General features: G+C 40.0%; 1 pseudogene; it reads left to right on the forward strand.

Moving 5' to 3' along the window:
• Window positions 1–910: 910 nt before the first annotated feature.
• On the forward strand, window positions 911–8,625 carry LOC123252691 (annotated as a pseudogene).
• The last annotated feature ends 1,036 nt before the right edge of the window (window positions 8,626–9,661 follow it).

Below are 9,661 nucleotides of genomic sequence, written 5' to 3' on the forward strand. Positions count from 1 at the left end.
CATATATATGTATATGTATATGTATATGTATATGTATATGTATATGTATATATATATATATATTTTCACAAGTGCAAAAACCTTTATGCCAGCTGAATTATATCTTGTTGGATTTGGCCCATCCTCCTGGCCTGCTTCATGAACAAACTTGAGTCTCTGTCACATGGCATATTCTTCTTCGTTTCAGCAGCTAACGGTAGAAGTGTTACCCTAATATCTCCATCTCAGACATTTGTCTAAAGATGCATCGCAGCAACAATAACAGTATCTCATCTTTAAGTCATTAATGCACTTTACAAGCCTTTTCTCTTTTGAGCTTATATCTAGTCTACAAGTGGCCAAAGAGGTTCAGAGAGATTTACTGACTTCTCTTGGGTCACACAGTGTCAGAAGTGGGATCTGAGTCAAAGGCTTCCTGGTCCCAATTCTTACAGTCTATCCACTATGCAAAGTATCTTCAATGGATTTAGAAATCACCTCATTCAGATTTTGTTAACCTGGGGAGTGGGGCTTGGGTGTTGTCTATGAACTTGTATAGGGAAAAATTCCATCTTTAGTTTCTCTAATCTTTGGTTTCCTTTGTAATCCTATTTATTTTATGTATTTAGGACCATGATTCTGAAAAGGATTCCATGGACTTCTAAAGGTACCCATGAAGCCCCAAAGATGAAAAACTCCTGATGCATTTTAATCCTCTCATTTTTAAGAGGAGGAAACTGAGGCCCAGGGAGGGGGAGGGAGTGACCATAGTATTACCAGAGAAACAAGAATATGGTCAGTGTCTGGGGAATAAGGGGACTTACTAAGATTTTATAGTACTCTGCCACCCCAAGCTGTAGCAGTTGTGAGCCTGCTGTATTGTGTTCCTTCCTACAGATTCAAATCTCGCTTTTTCCTGGATGCTCTGGGCATGCTGTTTGCCCTGGAAGAGGCAAATAGAGATCCCACCTTCCTGCCTAATGTCACTGTGGGACTCCAGCTCTATGACTCATGTGTATCTGGGTCCTGGGCTCTGGGGAGCACTCTCAGCCTCCTGTCTGGACAGCTCCCACCAACACCCAACTTTGATTGCTGCTCCTCCCAGCACCAACTCCAGGGAATCATAGGTGGGATGACATCCCCAGAGTTGGAACCCATGGCTGAGCTTTACCAAGTCTCTCAGGTGAGTGATGTAGCTATTGACACAGACAATTCATGGTAGTGAGAAATGCCTGGTCTAGTGTTTTCCTCCTTCTTCCAAGACTAAAAGCCCTTCATAGTTCCTGGAGATCCTGAGGTTCCCCACTTATAGCCAGAGGGCATAACAGGTGGGTGGCCACACAATCTGATTCCAGGAGTACCCCAAAAAGGCAATATAGCTTTGTCCTGGGTTTTCAATGATGCCTGAAATTCTACCATTAGAGATTCATTCCTTTGGGTTTCAAACTATTAAAAATATAAATACTCCACCCAGCTGCCCCCAATCTCATTATTATTAATAAGCACATTGCTGTTAATGGTTCTTTCTTTGACAGTTAGTTGGGAGATGGGCAACCAGGGGAAGGTCAGAAGGAGAGCTAATTCAAGTAAGAATTAGGATGTTGATTTCTTGATTCTGGGTTCAGCATTATATTCTAGCATTTCAATATTAGGCTTATATGACAAATGAAAAGATTCTGACTTTAATTTTAATTTTGTCCTTGAGAATCCTTGAGCCTTTTGCGATTACTTAAGAATTCACTGGATGAACTTTCATAATTTTCTTGATTTTCTTGCATTGCTCTTATTTTTTTCTTCTAATTTTTCTCAACCTCTTTCATTTGGTGTTTGAAGTTTTTTTTAAGCTCTTCCAAAAACTCTTTTTTTGGGCTTGCGACCATTTGGTGTTTTTCTTTGCTGTCTTAGAAATAGATATTTTAACTCCACTGTCCTCTGCATTTGAACCTTGGTCTTCTCTTTCCACATAGAAATTACTTATGATTGGATTCTTTCTCTCTTGCTTACTCATTTTTTAAAAGTGGACAATAGCCTTAATTGTTAGCTTCATGCTAGACTTGGGTTTTGTTCCCAGGAGGTGAGGGATGAAGCCTCAGGTTTCTGTTGTTGTTGTTGTTTGTTTGTTTGTTTGTTTTTGTGATTGTTATTTCCTTGGCCATGCTTAGTTTTTCCAGTTTCTATAAGCCAGGACCCAGGTGTGGTCCCTGTTACTCCAGTTCATACCCCAGTCTGTGACTGACCCAGAGCACTCCAACCAGGGCCCTCTGACCATTATGTCACTGCAAGCCCACAGCTTTACTCCCTGTAGTTTCCAGCTTTCTGAAATCTCTGCTTACCTCTCCCCTCCTAGAATGGCAGCTAGGGACCCTGCTTTCCTGGGAGCGACTACAGTCAGCAGAGCTCTTGCCTCTTAGCCAACACACTCCCTAGTATTCATTCTCTCTCCGTTCCTCCTCTCCTGAAGCCACAGCCTGGGTTAGAGCAGGGTGCATACTGGGCTCTTGGAATCATCCCTCATTAGCAGCCTACTCTGAGCTGTAGGTGGGTTGGGAATCTATGACACTATGAAGAAGGTATAATTATCATCAGCCCCATTTTACAGATAAGGAAAGTGAGATGGAGAGAGGTTAAGTGACTTTTTCAGAGGGATCTAGCTAATAAGTTTCTGAGGCACAATTCAAACTCACTTCTTCCTGATTCCAAGTCCAGCATGCTACACAGAAGTCTGCAGTGTTAGAAACAATATTTGAAGCCAGGTCTGCTCCTAACTCCAGGTTTAGTGCACTTCCACTATCCTTTATTTGCTCTTCCTTTGAACTTAGCTTTAAAGAATGAGTTGGCTTCCAAATGGTGGACACTGTGGATACTGGGAATGGAGAACACTAAAAGGAAAGGGAAAATCTTAAGCGAAATCAATTAATATTGATTAAGAACCTACTATGTGCCAGGCGATATTCACAGAAACAGTGGAAATAGTGAGTAGTCCTCTGCTTTATAGAGAGGGAATATGAGAAACCTGGAAAAATGATCTCTGAGAGGGATGTGGCTGGGCCTGAAAGCTGGTTTGGAATAATCTGCAAAGTACTGCCCATCACACATCACACATCAAGGGTTCTACAGATGGGAAATAATGAAAGCTCCAATTTTTTTTAAACCCTTAAGTTCTGTGTATTGGCTCATAGGTAGAAGAGTGGTAAGGGTGGGCAATGGGGGCCAAGTGACTTGCCCAGGGTCACACAGCTGGGAAGTGTCCGAGGCTGGATTTTAACCTAGGACCTCATATCTCTAGGCCTGACTCTCAATCCATTGAGCTACCCAGCTGCCCCTAAAGCTCCAATTTTACTAAAGATTCTGCTTAAAGAATGGGGGTATTCTGAGATCCAGGAGAAAAAGGTATTTAAGTCTTTGGTATATTCTCTAGGAATTCATGTCTATCCCTAATTGCTCTTATCCCAGAAGAAGATCATATGGTTCAGACATGTCTAAAGCTTCTTTCTTGGATCTCTAGGCATTGGGACTCTCCAAAAACCATGCCCACTCCTCTGGGACCATTTCTTCAAAGGAAGTGATCTTTAAACTGGAAAGTATAGAAGTCAGGGAGTTGAATTTCAAGATAATCAAGAAGATATTAGAACTCCTCATCTCCCTCAATGGATTCATGTCATTAGGCATGCATAAACTACATCCCAGGGTGCTTAGAGACCTTGAAGGAATGATTTTTGAACCTATTAATCCTCTCTTAAATATTGTGAAAGGTGGGGGGGAAATGCCATAGGCTTGGAAAGGGTGAAGATATTATCAGTTTTTTAAGAAGAAAATGGAAGAATATGAATGCAATAGGAAAGTGGCTTTGATTTTAATTTTTGGCAACTTTCTATACCCTTTTGTTAAAGGGATTGTTTGGGATAACATACAAAGGAAAGGAGTGTTCACTAAACCGAATGTAATTTTATCACAAGCAGTTAACATCCAATTAACTTCATTTCTTTTATCAATAGGGTTTTGAGGTTAGCAAATTAGGAGAAGGCTTAAGACATTGTCTACAGGGATTTTCACAAAGCATTTCAGAATAGATGGATGGGGCAGATAATAACATAGTTAGATGGATTTAGTTATAAGAGGTCGCAATTGCTGTGATAAAGTATTTGAAGTGTTGTCAATTGGCAATGAACAGCTAGAGATAGAAGAGATAAGGGATGTATGTATAGATTTTGGAGGTTTTCTATATATATTTTCTACATATATTTTTATACATATATATATTTACATATACATATGTATGTACACACTAAAAGGCCATATATGTAAATGTATAAATTTGTGTGTATATGTATATATGTGTAGATCGATATCTATGCAGAGAAGGAATGATGGAAAAGGCAAATTGGAGGAGGAAATGAGAGGAAATGAAAAAAGTGTTGATATTGTTAAGGAGTAGGGCCACCTAGTATTCAGAGACTGATGCAAAGGAGGAGAAAATGCAAGCCAAAGTTGAGAGGTTTGGAGATGCTGAATGAGAAGAGGGAACTCATAAGAGATAGCTTATTCTTCCTTAATGAAATAGGAAGTGAAGACCATTGCTCTAAGCCAGTGATTCCCAAAGTGGGCGCCACTGCCCCCTGGTGGGTGCTGCAGCGATCCAGGGGGTGGTGGCTATAGGTGTATTTATCTTTCCTATTAATTGCTATTAAATTTTTAAAAAATTAATTTCCAGGGGCGCTAAGTAATATTTTTTCTGGAAAGGGGGTGGTAGGCCAAAAAAGTTTGGGAACCACTGCTCTAAGCCAATGATTGAGAATAGTGTTGGTCCATTGAGGAGAGAAGAGAAAGTTTAGAATAATTCTAGGTGTGTGTGTGTGTGTGTATGTGTATGTGTGTGTGTGTGTGTGCGTGTGTGTGTGTGTGTGTGTGATAGAAAATAAACTGGACAATACTCATTAGAAGATTGCCATGCAGTGCTGAGGGATCATCTGAAATTAGATAACAAAGTTGTCATTGACCTGGACAAGATAATTGTGTGACTATCTCTAGAAATAGATTATTCTCTATAAAGAGGAGCTTGGCCTTCTGATCTTGTGATCTGGATGTTTCTTATATCTTATATCTATATAAAATAGAATTAATGGACTAGTTCTGGAGAAACCCACTAAGCATAGCCACTGTATGTGAGAATGTTCAATATGAAGGTAGTGTAATATCTTTGGCCTCTCTTTCCCCCTTCTCATCTTCCTACTTGTGTTTTTTCCTCAGTTTTTGCAGTATCTAGGACTGTCTGCTTCACTACTCAAGAGAAGGAAGAGATTTATTTTTACCCAGGATGGGGATATCCCAGTAATTTTTGATGCTGTAAGCATATACCTGCTCCAGAGCATACTTTGCAGACTACCAAGGTTGGACTCTTAGACTGCAGGGGACCTTTTGGGAGAGAATTGTTGATAAATAGCAATACTATCATTTGGGATAAGGGTCTTGGGAAGATGAGAATTGGAAACCACCCCCTTCTTCCTGCTCCCCTTCAAAAAATAGTGCCAACTAAGCAGAAGAAAGAAGCAATTATTGACTTAATCATTATATCCCAGCTTCAACTATGTCCCACTGGAATTTTCTCCATTAATAAGAATCCAGAAAACTATAGATTTAGGGACCAGCTTTGTGAATGACTGATTTTGCAGATATAATTAGCTCTCTTTCAAACTTCACCCAACTCTCTTTTTTTCTGTCCACCTATGCTAGGCTCCCCTTTCAGTCTGCAGTAAGACATGTCCTTTAGGAACCTGGAAGTCAGCCATTCAGGGGCAACCAAGCTGCTGCCACTAGTGTCTTCACTGCCAACAAAGAGAAATAACCTACATACCAGGTAAGCAAGATTGGAAAACAGTGAGACCATGGCTACCATTTTGATTTCAAGGAGCTAGGGGATCTAGATTCAGGGTAAGGACATTATGGAACTAGTTGGGGAAGTAAGTGGGTTGAAAATGAGAAGAGTCAGAAGGAGAAAAGGAAAAACACAGTGCTAGTAACTTCTCATGGGAAGAATTGAGAGGACCTAAAGATACCAGGTCTCAGAATTTCAGTTGGAAGGGCCTCAGTGGTCTTTTAGTTTGGTTCATACTTTAAAAAAAATCCCTTTTACGACCAAGTTGAAAATTCAGCCAGCCACTAATTAAAGTTTTCTTTCCAACAAGGGTCAAAAATCAAGTACAAATTAAACCAAAAAACAATGGGAAGATCTGAATTCAAGTTCAGGTTCTACTTTGAAGTAGTTACATAGTAGGAAGCTGGAAATCATAGCTGAAATATTGCATAGTGTGATCAGAATTCAAAAAGATTTCAATAGCCTGGATGGTGGGTTGGAATTTGGAGATCAATATGTATTTCTTTAGTGCCTACTATGTATCGGGCACTGTGCAAAGCTTAGAAGAGAGATAATAGCTATTAATAACATTTATGTAGCATTTATTAAGTGCCAAGCACTGTGCTAAGTAACCACTTTATAATTATTATCTCATTTAATACTCAAAAAAACCCTGACAGGTAGGTGCTATTATCATCCTCATTTTACTGATGAGGAATCTGAGGCAAATTGAGGTTATGACTTTGCCTAGGGTCGCATAGTTAGAAAGTATTGAAAGTCATATTTGAACTTAGGTCTTCCTTACGCTAGGCACAGCTCTCTATCCATTGTGTGACCTAGTTGCCTCAAGTTTAGAACTCAGATCCAAAAGATCAGCTGAACAAGTACAGAATAGGAAAGACAATTTTAGGAGGCAATTTGTGTTTAAAAAAAAAGACCTAGATGTTTTAGTGAACCATGCAGAGAAAAGGCAACAAGCATTATTAAGTGCTTCTTTTGTGCCAGATTTCTAACTACAAACACAGCATCTGATATTAGAAAGCTAATAAGAGTTAATTTTTACTTTAACAAAAGTAAATTTTGAAAACAAGGGAAGCTGGGAAAGGTGGTGAATTCTGCTTAGGAGGTTGTGACTAGGGGATTGCTTGAGTTCAAGAGTTTAGAGCTGCAAAAGGACCAAGGTGCCTAGATAAAGGCTGGCACCAATATGGTAAACAAAAAACCAGGCTAGGTTGGAAAAATGGAGCTGATTAAAGCTTCCATACTGATCATTATTGGGATTGGGTCAATAATTAGTGATAAACCTGGAGACCCCAGGTAGGCAACAGGAAACAAACAGACCTTAGCTAGGAAACAGGAAACAAATCCCATGTAGACAACAGAAAGCCAACAAAATGGTCATCAACAACATCCCACCACTCCCAGGGATATCTAATGAACTTAATTCAAGTAGCTCACCTTCCCGAGAAACAATCAACAAACTCAATCTAAGTTGTATTACCCCTGAGTCCCCCTAATGCTGTGATTCCCCCACCTGGATGGGACTCCCCAGTCACCTCTACTGGCATCAGATTCCCCCTTGCTGCTTCTTTCCTCTAATAATTTTTGCTATATCACTTTGCTTTGGTCTCATTGTCTTTTGGGGGGGAATCCCTATCATTTGGACTGACAAGTAGCTTTTGCTCTTCCTACCTGACACAGAAAAATATTAATTTCCTAAAAACCCCTAAAATTTGTATTGGATTATAGGCACAATATGAGACAGAAGTGTCATATGGAAGCCAAAAATAGCTGATGAAAATGTACATTATTTTTGTATTAATATAGTGTCAAGAGTAAGGAAATATTTATTTGACTAAGGAAAAGTTCTCCCAGTGTGAACACTCTCCCTTCTCTCATTTCCTTCATATTAATGAACCCCAAATCTCTTTTAGACAACACCAGTTGCCTGAAGTGCCCAGAGGACCAATGGCCAAACAATAAGAAGGATCAGTGCATCCTCGAGAATATTGACTTTCTTTCCTACAAGGAGCTCCTAGGCATGGCATTAGCCATTTGTACAACTCTCTTCTTTCTCCTTGCCCTGACCATCATTGACATTTTCATATGCCTATAGTCAGAGCCAACATTCTTCTTTGCTCTTTGGCACAATGCTTCCTGTGCCCATTCATGTTCATTGGCTGCCCAGTACCCCTGTCTTGTGCCCTGCATCAGTCAGCCTTTGGAATTATCTTCACAGTTTGTGTGTCTGCCACTCTGGCTAAGACTATTATTGTATCTTCCTTCAGGACCACTAGACCAAGTGCCAGATTCAGGAAATGGGCAGGGCCAAATCTTTCCAATGCTATTCTTATTGTTTGTTCATTGATCCAGATTATATTGTGCATGTTCTGGGTTATTGGCTTATGAGCTCTGTGGAGGCAGGGCCTAAGGTTACTGTGATATGTGATATAGGCTCTTCAGAGTTTTTCTATGCCATTCTGGGTTACTTGGGCTTCCTAGCTCTGGTCAGTCTGGTGGTGGCCTTCCTAGCCTGTAAATTGCCTGACACCTTCAATGAAGCCAAGCACATCAGTCTCAGCATGTTGGTCTTCTCTTGTGTTTGGATCTCCTTCATCCCAGCACACCTGAGTACTCAGGGCAAGGGCACTGTGGATGTGGAAATTTTTGCTATCTTGGCATCTGGGGCAGGCCTGCTATGCTGTTTATTCTTCCCTAAATGCTATATTATCCTGCTCCAACCTGTGGAGAACACAAGAGATCAGATGATGGGCAAGCATCATTTCAAGAAATGAAACCAAAATCAATCCTACTTCCATTTTCTTCATCATGGGGGGCGGGGGAAGGATTTTTAGCATTTCATAGCTCTCTTTGAGGTATCTTTGTGCCCTCAAGAAAGGACCAGTATCTTATTTAAGTTCTTGATACCTGGCTGTCATTCATACAGGCCATACACTTCCTCTTGGAGACTGGAGACTTTTACCTTTATGCCAATCCAAATCCTAAGTCCTTTAGGGACAATTCACATCTTCCCTCCAACTATGAAGCTTTTGATTACTCTTGTTGTTCATTCATGTCCAACAATGTGACCCCATGGAGTTTTATTGACATAGTTATTAGAGTGGTTTGCCATTTCCTTCTCCAATGTGTCCCTGTTTTATAGATAGGGAACCAGGCAAATAGAGAGTTAGTGACTTGCACTGTTAGTAAGTACCTGAGACTATTTGAATTCAGATCTTCATGACTCCATCTGGTGCACTACCTGCACAGTATTCCCTGGCCACTTGAATTCTTTTTGATCTCTTCCATACCTTTTATTAGCATTAACTACATACACTACTCCAATATCCCCAAATAGTTACATGTATACTAGAATTGTCCAATAGACTGAAACATGAATTTCATAAGAGTAGGGACCAAGTCTTATTTCTTCTCTATTATAAAGGTTAGCCCAGAGCTGTATATACAGTAGACATTTAATAAATTCCTATTTATTGATTGACTGAGTATGTTGTACCTGGGACACACTCTCCTCCTACATGTGGAGACCAGAAAAACTATTCCAGATTTCAGGTGTCTTGTGGGCATTGATCTACTCATAACCATAGATCATGAAGCTCCAGAGATGCCTATACTTTTACTAGTCATTTAGGAGATAAAAGTAGTTCCACACAAAGGCATTTATTTAGTGAAACAGCAGAGTAAGAGAAGAAGAAATTGTGTACTGCTCCATGAGCTTGAAGCACATTCATCCCTAAATACACTTATCAATTTGTGGATGTATACATAGAGACCATGCTTTGTCAGGACATACATCTAAAGGGCAACAAT

The sequence above is a fragment of the Gracilinanus agilis genome, chromosome 6, assembly GCF_016433145.1.
Source record: "Gracilinanus agilis isolate LMUSP501 chromosome 6, AgileGrace, whole genome shotgun sequence".
In the NCBI taxonomy this organism is placed as follows: domain Eukaryota; kingdom Metazoa; phylum Chordata; class Mammalia; order Didelphimorphia; family Didelphidae; genus Gracilinanus; species Gracilinanus agilis.